Source organism: Lissotriton vulgaris, chromosome 6 (genome assembly GCF_964263255.1).
Source record: "Lissotriton vulgaris chromosome 6, aLisVul1.2, whole genome shotgun sequence".
In the NCBI taxonomy this organism is placed as follows: Eukaryota; Metazoa; Chordata; class Amphibia; order Caudata; family Salamandridae; genus Lissotriton; species Lissotriton vulgaris.
Genome location: NC_141694.1, coordinates 1,011,378,351 through 1,011,393,874, shown reverse-complemented (window position 1 = coordinate 1,011,393,874; position 15,524 = coordinate 1,011,378,351).

Genomic DNA, 15,524 nt, shown 5'->3' with positions numbered 1-15,524 from the left:
ATGTTTGTGGGTCGTAAATGGGCAAGGCTACCAGCTTCGGCCGCCTAATCATGATCAGGCCAACGAACACGAGAACCAGTATAGCAGGACTGGCCTCAGGCCGGGGAGGCAGCTTCTGCCGAGTCATGTAGCCATGGCATTTTCTGTCCTAAGGTGCACGTGTCACTAGCAAGGTGAATCTCCGGCTAAAGCTTACGTGTCCTTAAGTGAAAGAGGTCACTGCGTGTCCATTGACTATGTGAGGGCAAGAAAACAAAATGGCTGCCGTAATCTAAGATGGATGCCATGGGTAGATCAGAAATGTGTTCATAACAGGAGTGCTCTTGCTCGTAACATAGCGAAAACACCAGGATATGCTAAATGGATCATTTGCGGTTCACTGATACCAAAATTATGTATTTACGACAATGTTGAAAACACAGGTTCAAATCGTCACGGAACCTCAGGGGTAGTAGAGGGGTAGTAGAGGGGTAGTAGGATAGAGGGGTAGTAGAGGGGTAGAAGATGGGTAGCGGTGTAGAGGGGTAGAATAGGGGTAGAGGGGGTAGAAGCAGGGTAGTTGAGAGATAGAGGTGTCGAGGGGTAGAAGAGGGGTAGTAGGGTAGAGAGGTAGTGGAGGGGTAGAAGAGGGATAGAGGTATAGATGTGTAGAAGGTTAATAGAGGGGTAGAAGAGTGGTAGAGGGGTAGAAGAGTAGAAGAGGGATATAGGGTAGAATCGGGGTAGAGGGGTAGAAGGGTAGAAGAGGGGTAGAAGAGAGGTAGAGGGGTAGAAGAGGGTTTGATGGGTAGTAGAGGGGTATAAGAGGGATAGAGGAGAAGAAGAGGGGTAGAGGGGTGGAAGAGGGGTAGTAGAGAGGTAGAGGGGTAGTAGATGGGTAGTAGAGGGGTAGAGGATGGGTGGGGTGTAGAGGGGTAGAATAGGGGTAGAGGGGATAGAAGTGGGGTAGTTGAGGGGTAGAGGTGTAGAAGAAGGGCAGAGGAGTAGAAAAGTAGAAGAGGGGTAGAAGGGCAGTAGAGGGGTAGTACAGTGGCAGTAAAGGGGTAGAGGGGTAGAAGAGGGATAGAGGGGTAGAAGAGTAGAGGAGTAGAGGGGTAGGAGAGGGATAGAGTGGTAGAGGGGTAGAAGAGTAGAAGAGGGATGGAAGGGTAGAGGGATAGACAAGGGGAAGAAGGAGGTAGAAGAGGGGTAGAGAGGTACAAGGGGGTACAAGGGGGTAGCAGAGGGGTAGAGGGGTAGAAGAGTAGCAGAGGGGTAGATGGGGGTCAAAAAGGGGTAATGGGGTAAAGGGTTATAAGAGTAGAGGGGTAATAGAAGGGTAGAGGGGTAAAAGAGGGGTAAAGGGGTAGAAGAGGGGTAGAGGGGTGGAAAGGTAGAAGAGGGATAGAGGGGTAGAAGAGGGGTAGATGGGTAGAAGGGTAGAAGAGGGGTATAGGGTACAAGCGAGGTAGAAGGGTAGAGGGGTAGAAGAGGGGTAGAGGGATAAAAGATAGCTAGAGGGGTAGTAGAGGGGTAAAAGAGGTTTAGAGGAGTAGAAGAGGGCTGAAGGGTCGAAGAGAGGTAGATGGGTAGAAGAGTAGAAGAGGGGTAGAGGGTTAGTAGAGAGGTAGCGGAGTAGTGGAGCGGTAGTGGAGGGTTAGTAGAGGGGTAGTAGGGTAGAGGGGTAGTAGAGGGGTAGAAGAGGAGTAGAGGGCTACAGGGGTAGAAGAGGGGTAGAAGAGGGGTAGTAGAGGGGTAGAAGAGTAGAGTAGGGGTAGAGTGGTAGAGGGATAGAGGGGTAGTAGAGGGGTAGAGGGGTAGTAGAGGGGTTGATGGGTAGTAGAGGGATAGAGGGGTAGAAGAGGGGTAGTAGAGATGTAGAAGGGTAGTAGGAGGTAGAGGGGTAGTAGGATAAAGGGGTAGAAGATGGGTAGCGGTGTAGAGGGGTAGAATAGGGGTAGAGGGGTAGAGGGGGTAGAAGCAGGGTAGTTGAGGGATAGAGGTGTAGAGGGGTACAATAGGGGTAGTAGGGTAGAGAGGTAGTAGAGGGGTAGATGAGGGGTAGAAGAGGGATAGAGAGGCAGAATAGGGGTAGAAGGGGTAAAAGGTGATAGAGGGGTTGAAGAGTGGTAGAGGAGTAGAACGAGGTAAAAAAGGGGTAATGGGGTAAAAGAGTACAGGGTAGAGGGGTAAAGGGGTAGAAGAGAGGTAGAGGATAGAAGGGTAGAAGAGGGATAGAGCGGTAGAAGAGGGGTAGATAGGCAGAAGAGTGGTAGAGGGGTACAAGAGGGGTAGAAGAGTATAAGAGGGGTAGAGGGGTCAAAAAAGGGTAGTAGAGGAGTAGAAGAGGGATAGAAGAGGGGGTTAGGAGTAGAAGAGGGGTTTGGGGGTAGAAGAGGGGTATAGGGGTAGCAGAGTAGAAGAGGGGTAGAGGGTTAGAAGAGGGGTAGAAGAGGGGTAGTGGGTAGTGGAGAGGTAGAGGGGCAATAGAAGGGTAGAGGGGTAGTAGAGGGGTAGTAGGGTAGAGGGGTAGTAGAGGGGTGGAAGAGGAATAGAGGGGTAGAATAGGGGCAGAAGAAGGGTAGAGTGGTTGTCATGGCTGGATTTTCTGATTAGATGGGATCAGCCCCTAGGGGCCCCTCCAACCCAGCCAGAACGTAATCACATCCCTCCTCAGGACCATCTATCCAGGCACCTGGGTACCTACCTGAGGATGGGGAACTCGCAATATACAAGCTCATATTATTAAAAACACCACTAAATCTATAGGGATACTAAGAATACTCACTGATTACTAAGGATATCCATACCCTACACCACACTCATACATCAGTTAGTCTCGCGGCCACTCAGACCCAGACTGATCTACCTCAGGGCAGACATGACACACAATCCGGTGCGTCTACACATGGGCCTGCAGAACCCAATGCTCTCTTTTCCAAACGGTTCGCAATCCGGCAAACCTCCACGCCAGTATCCTCCCTGACGCTCTCACTTACACAAGCCACAATCCTGTGGGTATACACGCTGGTCATCCTCCCCAACGTTCTCACTAACGCCGCATATCAACGACGACCACATTCCTATGAACACCTTCAGATATATGTCTCTTCACTAAGGGTCTGCTACTACAATAATATTATGGGATGACGCTGTTTACAGGATTATGGGAGGGTGTAGTACCGTGGTCCCTTAGTTGCAGGTCTCCTCTCTCCCTCACTATTACTTACCTGATCAGGGGTAGCATCTGTTCAAACAGTAATACCTACCAGGAAAGATTACCCTCACTGTATGGGGACAAAGATATACACACTATGTGATTGAGTTATTTCTTGATTTAAGCGCTCCCACTCCCTTCTGATCCATCAGTGGCTCAACGGCAACTGGCTAGAAGCTAAGATAGCTTTATCATAAAAAAACTCATGCACACTAATTCACTAATTAAAATGGGGTCATTTATTGTAACAATAATAAAGTATACATATACAAAACTATGGGGTCTCTATAACTAGCAGTAACTTTAACACACCGCTGAAAGAAAAGGATTAAACATACAATTTATTTGTGGGGTAACAGGAACACACCGCTGAAAGAGAAAAGATTAGACATACAATAGCCTAGGGAATAAGAACAAGATTAAAGTGTAAGTGTAAGTGTAACTAATTCAGACTACCTCACCTATTAGAAGGAAGATTTCTCTCTCTCTGCCTCTGGTGGGATTAGGGCTCTCTCTGTCTCTCCCTCCTTCACCACATCACCACGCCTCTGGTTCAGTTGCTCCAGCTGACAGCCTTCTTTGATGCCCTCTGCACTGCTCTCTCTCTCCTCATCTTCAGCAATCGTCTGCCTTCTTTCTCCATTCAAGAACTGCACTCTATTCTGCAGCTTCAGCAGATATTCTCTCTCTCTCTCCAAGCTGAACTGAGCTCCCAGCTGTTCTGAGCTCCAAGCTGTTCTGAGCTCCAAGCTGTTCTGAGCTCCAGGCTGTTCTGCACACAAGCTGGAATGAACACCACGCTGAACTGACCTCCAAGCTGAACTGAACACTCCTCCTCTCCTGTAGCTCGCTATTATGGATTCCCCTCCCCTCATGGAAATTTCCAACAGAGGGCTGTCTCCTACCGAATTCCTGTGCCAGCTCCCAGGCTTCCACGCAACCGCAGTGCGCCTCTGCATGTTACGTCTGGGCCCAAGAGAAAAACACATTCCTCGGATAAGAAGCAGTCCTAACTGGATTTTCCTCTAGCACACAACAGCCTTAACTATAAACTTTACCTTTACCCTGAAAAGCCTCTCAGCTTCATCAAGATGGAGTCCCTCTAGCTCTAGGTCTGTAGGCCTGAAAGGGATGAAATGCCCCTTAGCTCTGCCAGAATACCTACATAAACCATACCAATGTGTCAAGTATGTCAAAGCCAATAGGCAATAGACAGGTTAGAGTCAAGAATAAGGGATCTATCATCATATTAAACAGCTATCCTCTTCTAGGTCTGGAAGAAAGGGCTTAAAAGGGCCAACACAGGCTAAGAATACCTATACTAGATGTGAGCAAGACTAAGATCTATATCACTGCTAAATAGAGCAAAAAACTCTGCCATTACAGTGGTAGAGAGGTAAAAGGGTAGGCGAGGGGTAGAAGGGTTGCTGAAGGGCAGGGGGGTAGAAAAGGGGTAGAAGGGTATTATAGGGGTAGTGGGGTAGAAGAGAAGAAGAGGGGTAGAATGGCAGTAGAGGGGTAGTAGAGTGGTAGTAGAGGGGTAGAGGGGTAGTAGAGGGATAGAGGGGTAGAAGAGTAGAGGGGTAGAGGGGTAGGGGTAATAGAGGACAAAGCGAACAAAAACAAATCTATAAGGGAATGGCTACGTCCCGGAATCCACACGCATGGACATAAAGAGACACCGGAAATGATAGAACTAGATGCAATCCCCACAATACCAGAAAGCTCGGCACAAAAGCATGAAGTTCTCTTTCTCGCTGATGCAGCAACCATTCCAGGGCCGGATGTCCCTCCAGTAACGTCCCTGTCAGTTCCACCAGCACCAATCACAAGCCTAGTAAATGAATTACAAGGCCAAGATGCCGTTGAAGCGATTCAAATTTGTACCATTGAACATAATGCTGGCTCACACGATCCGTTGGTCACTGTCTCAGCAATGTCATCGACGCATGGTGCGCCTCGAGTGCCATGGGCTGTCTCAGATACCAAGAACACCGTAAACTCCTTGTTTAACAACTGCCTTCCTAGAATTCCATTCACGGCGGCCCCTCAACAAGCCACGAGCGCAAAAGGTCAGGCAAGCGCCCTTTCACCTGGTTGTCCACAGTCAGCACAAACAGGCAGTCAGGCCGCGCTCTCTGCTGGTTATTTAAAGTACGACCAATCTGAGGACCGGGAAATTGGGCTGTACCCAGACTATGTCTCGCAGGGGAGGTGGGACATCCTCAATCGCAGTAGCCTTCTGACCCTCTGTGCGAACATTCCAGGGCTGGAGGGAATAAAATCTACGGAGATTGAAACTGTCTCTTTCCTACCGCCAGAAGCGGAAGAGAAAAATGAAACAACGGAGTTAACCTTCACGAACTCGGCCTTGGCAGAGACCTTGAAAAGCCAGCATAAGCTCCTGGAAAAGTTGGGGCATAAAGATAAAACCTAAGCGTCTACAAAAATATCCTCTTATACTAAAAACACAGTTGGTACACCCCCTGACGGGAAATATGGCCCATCTAGCTGGAGAGCCCTCATGCCCACAGGCGCATTCCATCTACGCCCCAAAAACGGTGGCTACCCTTCAGGGGTCCAAAGGGGGCATTAACACTGGCCACTCCATCAGAACCCCAATAAAGATAACCATGAATCCAATCCAGGGTACACGCACATGTGCCACACTGGGACCTGTGAACAAAGATTGGTCCTGGCTGCCGCTTGCTCTAAACTCCAAGACCTAATGGTCATTGCCCTAATGCCTGGGGCCATCTCCACCGATGCACGGTAAACACGTACCTAAAGCCCTCAGAGAAGGAACGGCCTCAAGTGAGTCTGAAAATCATGTCTTGGAATGTTGCTGGGCTCAGGAGGCTGCTCCTTAAACAAACTGCGGTGTCATTTATGAAGGAAGCAGACATTATCTGTACACAAGAAACCTGGCAAATGTACCCCCTCTCCTTGAGAGGATATGCTGAGTATGGAAAACCCGCTAAAAAGCTCAACATTTTCGGCAGACCGGCCGGTGGGATATGCACCTATATTTAACATTCACTTAACCTGGAATTTGCAGAAATATCTAACCTGCCGGATTCTCTCCAGGCAGGCATCCTGAAAGGCTGTCGGACGGCAAACAGTATCTTTTCATTTTTATTAGTTAATCTTTATCATAACCCTCACGGGCCCAACTCTAATATGGCCACGCTGATTCACCATATCGAGCGTCTAATGCTTCAATTTGCGGGCCTTGAATGCATCATTCTTGGTGATTTTAACTCTCATAACATAGGGGTCTCAACCACACGCAGGTGCCAGGCAGGGGCTACCAAGGCAATGAACGACCTTTTAAAAACCTATAATCTGGTGACGGCGCACTCACTCCTTCTAAAGAATACTCCTGGGCTGACTGTAGCTCCCACATTTAATAACCAAACTACGGTTGATTATATAATCCTAAGGGGCAAACTCCAACTTTTAATGTCAAATTTCTCAGTCCAACCACGTAGTGACAGCGATCACGCTGCCCTAACTGTCACTTTGAACCTCACAGCGGACTACAACCACAAGCTTGAATTCATCGGGGAAGCCGATGGGGAAGAATTAATAAAGCTGCCCAGAAGGATCAAATGGGAACAGACTGCAATCAATAGATTCAACAGCTGGGCTAATCATTGGGCAGGGTGGTCACTAAGCGATCAGAAAAAAGACGCCATAGAAACTTGGAGCGCCACATTAGAGTCCCTTGCGGTGACTCTTCGCGGAAATTTGAATATTACACCACACAGGCGCGCCTCACCTACATATGGGTATAACTCTGAAATTAAAATAAGCGCCAAAAATCTAAATATAAAACGAAAACTTTTTCACAAAATTGGGACAAGTTTAAACAATATCGAACTACAAGAAGCCAAAAAAAGCCACGCAAAGAAGGTTTGGCCAGCAAAACGTGCCCATTGTGAAGCACAATGGCTAATAATTTTTGACTTGTTGAGCCCGGGAAAATCACAGGAGTTTTGGAAGTATATATGCAACCTGGGCAGAGACATAAATCACAGAGAAAACTCCCTTGAAGCCTCTACATGGGTTGCCCATGTAAAAGCACTATATACTGATGATGGCGCTGCTAACATGCAAATTGATACACCCAAGGTTGGAGACAATCTAGGCACATACACCGAGCTGATGGCTCCACCGGGAAAATTGCTTGTCTCTAAAATCATTAAAAACATCAGACAAAACTCTGCTCCAGGTCCTAATGGTCTCCCTCGACATCTATTCAAGGCAAATATTGACTTTTGGTCCGCCAATCTGACCCACTTGTATTCTGAATGCTGGTTCCGGGGGGACGTACCAGACTCATGGAGAGGCTCGCTTTTACAGCCCATCCACAAAAAAGGCCCAAAAACTGAACCTACCAACTACAGCATGATTGCACTGCTTGATATTGAGGGAAAAGCTTATGCCAGCACCATCTTGAGGGCCCTTGCAGACTGGACGAGCGCAGAAGGCATCCTCCCGTTTTGTCAAACCGGTTTCAGACCAGGGCCTGCCACAGTCGACAACATCATCGCTCTTTCTTTCCTGGCACATCGCGCTCGGAAAAGCAAAAGCCTTCCCCTCTTCGCATGCTTTATTGATTACTTGGCGGCTATCTATAAAATGGAGACTAGGCAACCTCCTTCTGGACTCCACGCAGCGGTACACCTATTTGGGCATTTGCTTCCAGGAATCGGGGCTCGCAAGTGCCCACCTTAAGTCTATCCAAGCCAAAGGTAACTCCATCACCTATGCCATTTGCAAGCTGCAAGCATCCTTACATAGCCCGTCCACCACGGCTATTAATAGAGTTCTTAAAGCCAAACTTATGCCGGCACTTAACTACGCTCTACAGGCATTCCCGGGCAAACTGAGTAACGAATTGGAAAAAATTCAGTGCAGAGCATACAAGAAAGACTTCCACCCTCCAAGGTGTACTAGAAACACCCTTGTTCGCCTGGAGTTCTCGCTCAACCAGCAAAACCTGGAAGAGTTGGCTGCCCTAAGTAAATATTATTTTTTAACAATGGCGGCACAGGAGAACACATTAAAGGCAGTCTTGAAATGTATTTTCACAGAGCTTGAGAACCCCTGGTCGGCCACTCTCCAAGTGGCTAAGACCCAGCTCAAACTTGCCACGGACTCATGGAAGCCTGAATATGTCAAATATTTTGCCATCAAGAATGCGATCAAAAAACAAGTGCGTGCGCGGTCACGGGAACTGGATCTGGACTCCCTGAGTAGAAAAGACTTGCATAAGACCTTGTGTCTTCCGCACACCCAGCATACTCCCAAACATCATCTCACGCAGGCGGTGGGCCGTGCAGCCCTCCATAAGATTTTGGCTTATAGACTCCACCCACTGCCCCTTAAAGAACTATATTCCTGCGGTCAGGCTAGCCTAGAAGTCCGGGAATGCAGGCTCTGCAAGTATAAACGTGAGTCCTTGGCCCACCTCCTGTTCTGCTGCCCGGCCCTACGCCTGGCCCGTAGTCTTTACCTCAGGCCAGTACTAAGACAATCGGGGTTACGCACCGCAGAGGAAGGGATTACTCATCTGTATACCCTTGCCACGGTAAAGCACATGGCGGCCTTTGGAAAGTTCATCTTTCAAGCTCGGGCTAGGTTGATGGCTTCCACAGGCCGGACTCCAGAGTCTCCTGTCGGCCTTTGAAGCTTTGACCTGCATGCTCTGCATCTATGGACCTTTGGTATTTCCTTGATTTTAACTTTTGTAATGTTGTTACCTTTGTACTTTGGTTTTCTGTAATGGTTTTTAGTAACCAAACAAATAAATTCATTCATAGAGGGGTAGGGGTAATTGAGGGGTAGTAGAGTGGTAGAAGAGGAGTAGAGGGGTAGAGGAGGGGTAGAGGAGTAGAAGAGGGGTAGAAAAGGGGTATAGGGGTATAGGGGTAGAAGAGGAGTAGAGGGATAGTAGAAGGGCAGAGGGGTAGTAGAGGGGTATAAGAGGGGCAGAGGGGTATAAGAGGGGTAGAAGGGTAGAAGAGGGTTAGTAGAGAGGTTGAGGGGTAGTAGAGGGGTAGAGGGGTAGTAGAGGGGTAGTAGGATAGAGGGGTAGTAGAGGGGTAGAAGATGGGTAGCGGTGTAGAGGGGTAGAATAGGGGTAGAGGGGGTAGAAGCAGGGTAGCTGAGAGATAGAGGTGTAGAGGGGTAGAAGAGGGGTAGTAGGGTAGAGAGGTAGTGGAGGGGTAGAAGAGGGATAGAGGTATGGATGTGTAGAAGGTTAATAGAGGGGTAGAAGAGTGGTAGAGGGGTAGAAGAGTAGAAGAGGGATATAGGGTAGAATCGGGGTAGAGGGGTAGAAGGGTAGAAGAGGGGTAGAAGAGAGGTAGAGGGGTAGAAGAGGGTTTGATGGGTAGTAGAGGGGTATAAGAGGGATAGAGGAGAAGAAGAGGGGTAGAGGGGTGGAAGAGGGGTAGTAGAGAGGTAGAGGGGTAGTAGATGGGTAGTAGAGGGGTAGAGGATGGGTGGGGTGTAGAGGGGTAGAATAGGGGTAGAGGGGATAGAAGTGGGGTAGTTGAGGGGTAGAGGTGTAGAAGAAGGGCAGAGGAGTAGAAAAGTAGAAGAGGGGTAGAAGGGCAGTAGAGGGGTAGTACAGTGGCAGTAAAGGGGTAGAGGGGTAGAAGAGGGATAGAGGGGTAGAAGAGTAGAGGAGTAGAGGGGTAGGAGAGGGATAGAGTGGTAGAGGGGTAGAAGAGTAGAAAAGGGATGGAAGGGTAGAGGGATAGACAAGGGGAAGAAGGAGGTAGAAGAGGGGTAGAGAGGTACAAGGGGGTAGAAGAGGGGTAGAGGGGTAGAAGAGTAGCAGAGGGGTAGATGGGGGTCAAAAAGGGGTAATGGGGTAAAGGGTTATAAGAGTAGAGGGGTAATAGAAGGGTAGAGGGGTAAAAGAGGGGTAAAGGGGTAGAAGAGGGGTGGAAAGGTAGAAGAGGGATAGAGGGGTAGAAGAGGGGTAGATGGGTAGAAGGGTAGAAGAGGGGTATAGGGTACAAGCGAGGTAGAGGGGTAGAAGAGGGGTAGAGGGATAAAAGATAGCTAGAGGGGTAGTAGAGGGGTAAAAGAGGTTTAGAGGAGTAGAAGAGGGCTGAAGGGTCGAAGAGAGGTAGATGGGTAGAAGAGTAGAAGAGGGGTAGAGGGTTAGTAGAGAGGTAGCGGGGTAGTGGAGCGGTAGTGGAGGGTTAGTAGAGGGGTAGTAGGGTAGAGGGGTAGTAGAGGGGTAGAAGAGGAGTAGAGGGCTACAGGGGTAGAAGAGGGGTAGAAGAGGGGTAGTAGAGGGGTAGAAGAGTAGAGTAGGGGTAGAGTGGTAGAGGGATAGAGGGGTAGTAGAGGGGTAGAGGGGTAGTAGAGGGGTTGATGGGTAGTAGAGGGATAGAGGGGTAGAAGAGGGATAGTAGAGATGTAGAAGGGTAGTAGGAGGTAGAGGGGTAGTAGGATAAAGGGGTAGAAGAGGGGTAGAAGATGGGTAGCGGTGTAGCGGGGTAGAATAGGGGTAGAGGGGTAGAGGGGGTAAAAGCAGGGTAGTTGAGGGATAGAGGTGTAGAGGAATACAATAGGGGTAGTAGGGTAGAGAGGTAGTAGAGGGGTAGATGAGGGGTAGAGGTATAGATGTGTAGAAGGGTAATTGAGAGGTAGAAGAGTGGTACAGGGGTAGAAGAGTAGAAGAGGCATATAGGGGTAGAAACAGGGTAGAGGGGTAGAAGAGGGGTAGAAGAAAGGTAGAGGGTTAGAAGAGGGGTTGATGAGTAGTAGAGGGGTAGAAGAGGGATAGAGGAGTAGAAGAGGGGTAGAGGGGTGGAAGAGGGGTAGTAGAGAGGTAGAGGGGTAGTAGATGGGTAGTAGAGGGGTAGAGGGGTAGTAGAGGGGTATTAGGGTAAAGCGGTAGTAGATGGGTAGGGTGTAGAGGGGTAGAATAGGGGTAGAGGGGGTAGAAGTGCGGTAGTTGAGGGGTAGAAGTGTAGAAGAGGGGTAGAGGGGTAGAAGAGTTGAAGAAGGGCAGAGGGGTAGAAGAGTAGAAGAGGGGTAGAAGGGCAGTAGAGGGGTAGTACAGTGGCAGTAAAGGGGTAGCGGGGTAGAAGAGGGATAAAGGGGTAGAAAAGTAGAGGAGTAGTGGGGTAGTAGAGGGGTAGAGTGGTAGAGGGGTAGAAGGGTAGAAGAGGGATGGAGGGGTAGAGGGATAGACAAGGGGAAGAAGGAGGTAGAAGAGGGATAGACGGGTACAAGGGGGTACAAGGGGGTAGAAGGGGGTAGAAGAGGGGTAGAGGGGTAGAAGAGTAGTAGAGGGGTAGATGGGGTCAAAAAGGGGTAATGGGGTAAAGGGGTATAGGAGTAAAGGGGTAATAGAGGGGTAGAGGGGTAGAAGAGGGGTAGAGGTAGAAGAGGGGTAGAAAGATAGAAGAGGGATAGAGGGGTAGAAGAGGGGTAGAGGGGTAGAAGAGTAGAAGGGGGTATAGGGTACAAGAGAGGTAGAGGGGTAGAAGAGGGGTAGAGGGATAACAGAGAGGTAGAGGGGAAGAAGAGGTTTAGAGGGCTAGAAGAGGGGTGAAGGGTAGAAGAGGGGTAGATGGGTAGAAGAGGAGAAGAGGGGTAGAGGTTTAGTAGAGAGGTAGAGGGGTAGTAGAGCGGTAGTAGAGCGGTAGTAGAGGGTTAGTAGATGGATAGTAGTTTAGAGGGGTAGTAGAGGGGTAAAAGAGGAGTAGAGGAATTGAGGGGTAGAAGAGGGGTAGAAGAGGGGTAGTAAATGTAAATGTAAATGTAAATGTACCGGCATTTATAGAGCGCACAGCTACTTCCCTGAGGTAGTGTCCCGGTGCTGTACGTATACCGCTTAGGAACCCTTCCTGGTTTTCCCTGTGAGTGTCCACTCCTGTTCACCCCCAGGGTAAAACCAGGCATCCCAGCGCTTTTGGGGCCGTTGTGGAGATTAAGCAAGCTATTGCCCAGAGTCGCAGAGTGGGACCCTTGATTAGAATAGGCACCGAGGCGAGAATTATCAGGTGCGAGGAAATCTGTATCAGGGTCTGCCGCTCTAACCATTTGAGCCACACTTCTCCAGTAGAGGGGTAGAGAGGTAGAGGGGTGGTAGAGGGGTAGAGGAGTAGGGTAGGGGTAGAGTGGTAGAGGGATAGAAGAGGGGTAGAGGGATAGAAGAGGGGTAGAAGGGATAGAAGAGGGGTAGTAGATGGGTAGAGGGGTAGTAGAAGGGTTGATGGGTAGTAGAGGGGTAGAAGAGGGATAGAGGGGTAGAAGAGGGTTAGTAGAGAGGTAGAGAGGTAGTAGAGGGGTAGAGGGGTAGCAGGGTAGAGGGGTAGTAGAGGGGTAGAAGTTGGGTAGCGGTGTAGAGGGGTAGAATAGGGGTAGATGTGTAGTAGAGGGGTTGAGGAGGTAGAAGTGGGGTAGTTGAGGAGTAGAGGTGTAGAAGAGGGGTAGAGGGGTAGAAGAGGGGTAGAGGGGTAGTAGGGTAGAGAGGTAGTAGAGGGGTAAAAGAGGGGTAGAGGTGTAGATGTGTAGAAGGGTAGTAGAGGGGTAGAAGAGTGGTAGAGGGGTAGAAGAGTAGAAGAGGGATATAGGGGTAGAATCGCGGTAGAGGGGTAGAAGGGTAGAAGAGGCGTAGAAGAGGGGAGAGGGGTAGAAGAAGGGTAGTAGAGAGGTAGTAGATGGGTAGAGGGGTAGTAGAGGGGTTGATGGATAGTAAAGGGGTAGAAGAGGGATAGAGGGGTAGAAGAGGGGTAGAGGGGTAGAAGAGGGGTAGAGGGGTAGAAGAGTAGAAGAAGGATATGGGGTAGAATCAGGATAGAGGGGTAGAGGGTTAGAAGTGTAGAAGAGGGGTAGAGGGGTAGAAGGGTAGAATAGGTGTAGAGTGTTAGAAGAGGGGTAGAAGAGGGGTAGAGGGGTAGTAGAGAGGTAGAGGGGTAGAAGAGGGGTAGAGGGGTAAAGGAGGGGTAGAGGGTTAGAACAGGGGTAGGAGGGTAGAAGAGAGGTAGATGGGTGGAAGAAGGGGTACAGAGGTAGAAGAGGGGTAGAGGGGTAGTAGGGTAGAGGGGTAGTAGAGGGGTAGAAGATGGGTATCAGTGTAGAGGGGTAGAATAGGGGTAGAGGGGTAGTAGAGGGGTAGAGGGGGTAGAAGCGGGGTAGCTGAGGGGTAGAGGTGTAGAAGAGGGGTAGAGGGGTAGAAGAGGGGTAGAGGGGTAGAAGAGTAGAAGAAGGATATGGGGTAGAATCAGGATAGAGGGGTAGAGGGTTAGAAGTGTAGAAGAGGGGTAGAGGGGTAGAAGGGTAGAATAGGTGTAGAGTGTTAGAAGAGGGGTAAAAGAGGGGTAGAGGGTTAGAACAGGGGTAGGAGGGTAGAAGAGAGGTAGATGGGTGGAAGAAGGGGTACAGAGGTAGAAGAGGGGTAGAGGGGTAGTAGAGGGGTAGAAGAGGGGTAGCGGGTAGAGTGGTACAAAGGTAGAAGAGGGGTATAGGGGTAGAAGAGGGGTAGAAGAGTAGATGGGGTAGAGGGGAAGAAGAGGGGTAGAAAGGTATAATAGGGAGGTAGATGGGTCGTAGAGGTGTAGTAGAGGGGTAGAGGGGTAGTAGAGGGGTAGTAGATGGGTAGCGGTGTAGAGGGGTAGAGGGGTGGTAGAGGGGTAGAGGTGTAGAAGAGGGGTAAAGGGGTAGCAGAGGGGTAGAAGAGTGGTAGTAAAGGGGTAGAAGAGGGGTAGAATGAATGAATGAATGAATGAAACTGGGTCTCATAAAGCGCGGACTTAGCCCAAGGGCATCAAGGCACTAAAAGTGGACAATGCATGGAGTCGGCTAAAGAATGTTAAGCTGCAGACTGAGTGAAAAGCCATGTCTTCAAAGCTTTGCAGAACAGAAAATGTGAGGGAAGACCAGAGAGATCATCGGGAAGGGAGTTCCAGAGTTTGACGGCAACCGTAGAGAAGGCACGGCTTCCCCACCGGACCTTGCTAAACCTTGGCACTATGAGCAAATTCTTGTCTGCTGACCTAAGCTTCTTAGAGGGAATATATCAATGTAATATTGTCTTGATGCCCTCTGGACCAGTACCAAAGAAGGCCTTATGAACTAAGCATAAGGTTTTAAAGAGAATTCTACGATCAATGGGAAGCCAATGTAAAGCCCTAAGAGAGGTATAGATGGAATGAAATTTAGGCAGATTCATCACCAGCCTGGCCCCAGCGTTCTGCACTATCTGCAGCCCTTGAATCAGACCTCTGTTAATGCCCAGATAAAGGGCATCACAGTTTTCCAATCTGGATGTGACAAGGGTGTCCACTGCCGGCTTACGGGAGTCAGACGAAAGATAGTGTGACATTTTCTTTAGAGTTCTAATGATCCTGAAACAGGTGGAAACTGTCCTGCTCACCTGTCGACTCATGGTGAGAGAATTGTCCACCATAATGGCAAGATTTTTTCCAAATGGGACAGGGCAGGGACAAGCGCCTAGAGAATCTGGCTACCAGTCGCTGGACCAGATATCCGATCTGCTGCCAAAAATCAACACCTCAGTCTTTTCCCCCATTTAATTTGAGAAAATTAGTACTCATCCAAAAAGCGACTGCTTCCATGCAGAGCCTAAAATTAGAAGCTGAATCTCTAATATTGTGGGTAATGGACACCATGATTTGAGTATCATCTGCGTAGGATAATACTTCCAACCCAAACAATCTCACCACTTTGGCAAGCGGGGCCACATAGATATTAAAATGCGTCGAACTCAGGGAGGAGCCCTGAGGGACACCACACACCATGGTCTATGGGGCAGAGAAAAATAGCCTAAGGCTCACCATCTGAGTCCGATCGTTAAGAAAAGAAGGCAGAAGCCCCAAGGCTGAACCCCTGATCCCCATCTCCCTGAGACGCTCAACTAGCCTCAAGGGGGACAGGGTATCGAATGCTGAAGAGAAGCTTGCTCGTGCTAGAGAGCACAGAGAGAGTGGGTTAGAACCCACTGGTGGCAGCAATATCCCTAAGGATAAAGATAGGTCCTATGATAATAGAAACCTAAGCAAGATTGTGCCCCCCTACAAAGAAGGGGGTGACATACACAAATGGATAACTGCTTTGGAGAGGGCCTGCAAAGTGCAGCAGGTACCCCAAAGTCAGTGGGCAGCAATCTTATGGCTCTCCTTTTCAGAAAAAAGGTAGAGATAAGCTCCTCACAGTTAGTGATGGGGATGCTAACAACTACTCTGTCCTGAAGAGTGCTCTGATTGCTGGGTTTGGCCTAACCACTGAACAATATAGGTTGTTGTTCAGGGATACCCAGAAGACACAGACT